Below are 4,424 nucleotides of genomic sequence, written 5' to 3'. Positions count from 1 at the left end.
GGTCTCCAGACACATAATGTCCAAGAAAGAGAATTTCCCTCAACCATACAAATAATTTAAAAGGTGAACAAATGTACTCATGAAACCAATGGATACTTTTAACTGTTCTAAAGAAGATTTTGACAATGAAATATCTGCCAGAATGCAGAATAACATCCTACTTGATATATCTACAGGATGTCAAAGCAATTGATTAAAACTTAAAAAAATAATGCATAATTGGTTTGGCATAAAGATATTTGAATGAATGTACTTATATTTAACATGCATATTTAAGAAATCAATTTCTTTCTCTCTTGCTCCTCAATTCATTGAAAACTGTAAGCCATGACTCAGACTTCTTTCTTCAATACTTAGGTCAATGTCTGCACATAGCAAATAAATGTGATTTTTGAGTCTAATATTGCTAAACTATTCAGGGGCAAATCTGGTTTTTGACTCTTTCCACATGCAATTCTAAGGTTGGAAAAATATAATAATTCTTTAGGGCTTCATTACTATTTGTTTTCTAAAATCAATTCATGGCTTTCATTGCATCTTTTTTTTTTTAGTGAAACTTAATCTTTACTTACAAGACACTGTAAGATAGCAAATTCTACATAGAAATAAGAAACTAATTGAAAGGAGAAGTTTCATATAGTATGTACAGTTTGAAAATGTTCAAGTATAGTTTTATTGTAAAACGTGCTACAATAAAAACCACATTTAAAAAGAGTCCTAACTAGAGAAATGGTAAGACAAACTTATACCAAACATAATACAAAACAAACAACATTTTATGCCTCAGTTGTACAATCTAAAAGTTAAATGTCCCAGAAGCACCATCCTGAACTTGGAACATATTGCTGTCAGAGGTAGTTTCTGGCACATTTTGATCTTTCTCTTCTTCTACAGAGAAATACTTAATCAAGTTTAATGCAGCTTTGTATACAGATTCATTTTCATTGTTTTATAGAGCTTCAGTTTTGTCTAAACCTCCATATTCCTCAATCATTATACTAAGTTTCTCAATTTCACCTGGTTTCTCACCTGGAAGATATTTGAAATGGCATCCAGAATAACCAGAATAATTTTGGTATCTTTCGCAGTTAAGAGATTCACCCATGGTTCTATTATACCACAGTGAACAAGGTATACAATCTGTTCAACTATTTCACCACTTGTATAGTTGGTTATAGCCCATACAGCTACCTCTTGTGTCTTAAAGTCTGCCTTAAGAGAACAACGAAGAATGGGACTAATCCATGATTCACAACTTGCTGTATCTGGTCCTGGCAGCCAGCTGTAGTGTTTGACATTGTGCATGTAACTTCCTTCTGGATATTAGTCTTATAGTTCATTAACAGGCTGGGAAACATTAAAAATGCTCCCACATCTATTACAACCTGACTCTGTTCATCTGTTCCAGTGACAATATTTCCTATGGCTCTTAGTGCAGGAGTCACAATTGGCAATTCAGTAGCTCCCAGGATCTTCACAAACTGGGGTACAACTCCAGTTTTCACAACCACTTCAATCCATTCATTTGGACCATCAGTAAGATAGGAGATGGCCCAGCAGATATCTGCTAATACTTCTAGGTCATCATGATATAGGAGATGAACTAAAGTAGGAAGAATCTGTTCAACAGCATCTAATAGGGGTACAGGATTCTTGTTGTGACAAAGGTTTGACAGTGTCCAGGTGAGATTATGTAAGTAGCCATATGTGAAAGATGACATATCAGGAACTGCAAGAAGAGCCAATAGTGGATCAACTGTACCATACTTGATAACCAAATCTTGGAAAGCTGAACCATCACCTACGATGTTTCCCAGAGCCCATACAGCTTGTTTGTTGATGTGAGCATGGGAAAATGTCAACACAGAAATGAATGCTGGGATAGCATCTCCATCTACTACAGCCTTGGTCTGTTCTGATGTCCCAGAAAAAATGTTAGTGAGGGCCCAGGCAGATTCAAACCAAATGGGACTACAATCAGTTCTGTCCAAGAAGGACACAAATTTTGGAATCAAACCAGCCCAGATTATGTTGTCTATTGGTAGCTGTTTTCCCCTAGAAAGCCGTTTCCTTGTAGACCGAGTAGCTTAGAGCTGGCTTTCCAAATTGTTGCTATTATGCCTTTGATAATGTCCTCAACAGACCAATTTATAGTGCCCTGGTTGTTGTGGTTTTCCTGCAGTGGAGAAGTAGCATCATCAGAAAATGAGCTTACATTTCTCCTTTTCAGCATCTGTTCATCCTCAGCTTTTCTCAGCTCTACATTAACTTTTATTTGGTGATGCCTCATTTCTGTACTGTCTTTCCCCTTGTTCTAAAATCTGTTAAGGTGGGCAGCTGGTGAGTTAACATTCTCATTGGTGGACATGGTTATGAGAGAAAGGGAGATAGCTGCACAGCCAGCTTAGTCTTTTCACAGGAGACCATACAAGGTGGACATGCTGTGGTTTGGTTACTCTGAAAACACCCAACACTGATCAGCACAAAGATTGTGTGTCTCATCTTTAAAATATCACAAATAAGTCTGAGGAATCATCTGACATCTTGCTGTTTCTATAGTCAGACAACTTAGATCTTATTCATCAGCCTACTCAACTATTCCTTTTTCAGAAACATAGATATTATCCAAATTTTTCTGATATTCTTGTTTTTAGCTGTTGTGGCTTACTGAATCAAAGCAGCTGAATTTGATACATTTTAAATGTTTCCTTCAAGAACTTGTTTTTCTGGACTTGAGATACTGAACAAGCAATGCCTGAACTCATGTGAACACTGTGGATTTTTTTTTGCCCTCAAAGTTTCTGATTTCAAAAGAGCCATTTTTATAAGAGAAGTCAAATGTTACACCCTTGATCATATTCTGTACATGACTGCAGATAATGTGAACAGTGGCCAGTTCCTTTCTATTTCCCCATCAATTGTCAGCCTAGAGCTTCTTCTTTTTCTCTCAAAGGAGACTGGGTTCTATACTGATGTGATTAAAGTCCCTCTGTTGGGTGCCTCTGGGGCCCTTCACAACTGCATCCCTTCAGAGGGATGTCAACAGTCTGATTGCTGAGAATGGTCTTCATCTTTGCAGTAGATGCTACAAAGAGCTTCAATGTTATTTTAAAAGTAAGATCCACAGGCCCCTCATACACTCTAGTACTAGTACTGATAATGTTGAGTGCTGAAATCAACTCAATATTGGTGGTGTGCACTCAGTCAGGGTGACTGAGTAATAGCTGGGAGAAGAAGGTGGAAAATGCTGAGTTGGGTTTCTTTCTCAGCCAGGGCCTGAGTGAGATCTGGGCAGAGCATGTCTGTGCCCTTCTCCTGCTGGAGTCCATGCTGAGGTTTGAGTTTATAAACCAGTGTGACTTTATTTGGGTGGCACAGCAAAGGGCTGCTGTGGCCTCTCTGCTGATGTCCACAATCCTACCATCAGAGACTCAGAGATTTGTTTGATTCATGGAAAAATGTACATACTATTCAGAGCAATGGGTGCTAAGAGGGAAGAGGAGAAATAAGGAGTCAAGGGTAGGACTCTGGGTTCTTATCCTGTATCAACCATTATTTAACAGGCCACTTCACTCCCCTGGGCCTGTTTCCTTCTCTGAGTGACAAGGGACCCAGACTGAATGGTTCCTTATTACTCTACAAGTCTAAGAATCCATCAATGAAATGTACAGCTATTAGTCATTTTACCCTAATAGGTTCAATTCTTTAGGTCTTTCCATCTTACTGTCTACCTCAGCACAGGATTTTATTGTTGTTGTTGTTGTTTTTCCTAGAGGGGAAGGGGAGAGAAACATTGATTGGTTGCCTCCTATATGCACCCCAGATGGGAACGAACCCATCTGGGGTGCATATGGTATGTGCCCTGACTGGGGATCGAGCCTGTAACCTTTTGATGAACCTCTGGGACAGAAGTTTTGTCCTCTGCAACCAATGCTCCAACCAACTGAGCCACCCAGCCAGTGCTCAGCATAGGTTTTGATGAAACAAAGATGGGCAGAACAAGAGAGGCCTGTGTGTCCTGGGAAGGGCTGCCATGGAAGAGGGATAGGGTCCCCATGGAGAGCAGGAGGGGCTGAAGACAATTTATTGACTTCAATGCCCTACTGAGTGAAGGCAGAGGGCTTAGTGGGCAGACACTAGGCTGACCTGATGTGACCCCACCTTGTGAAGTGCAAGCTTGCACTGTCCTGGAACCTGACTGGCTATATGAGTGGGAGTGCATAGTTGGAACATGCAGATGGAGGAGACCCTCATCTACTCTTTGTTGTAACATAGGACACCTAGTTTTGTAATTTAGGTTTTGAAGTCTTTAAAGATATTTTTCAAGTATATTTTATTAATTTTGCTATTATAGTTACCCCAATTTTCTCTCCCCTTCATCCTGCATTCCATCACCCTCCAGCATTCCCCCTGCCTTTAGTTCA

The 4,424-nt window shown here is 39.6% G+C and overlaps 1 pseudogene; it reads right to left on the bottom strand.

Moving 5' to 3' along the window:
- Positions 1-726: 726 nt before the first annotated feature.
- LOC118981072 (importin subunit alpha-1-like) lies at positions 727-2,630 on the bottom strand (annotated as a pseudogene).
- Between the last annotated feature and the right edge of the window lie 1,794 nt (positions 2,631-4,424).

Source organism: Sturnira hondurensis, unplaced genomic scaffold, assembly GCF_014824575.4.
Source record: "Sturnira hondurensis isolate 20B ecotype Veracruz unplaced genomic scaffold, ASM1482457v3 Scaffold0023456, whole genome shotgun sequence".
In the NCBI taxonomy this organism is placed as follows: domain Eukaryota; kingdom Metazoa; phylum Chordata; class Mammalia; order Chiroptera; family Phyllostomidae; genus Sturnira; species Sturnira hondurensis.
Note: the sequence above shows the minus strand (reverse complement) of the source record. Positions and strands in the feature narration are given on the sequence as shown.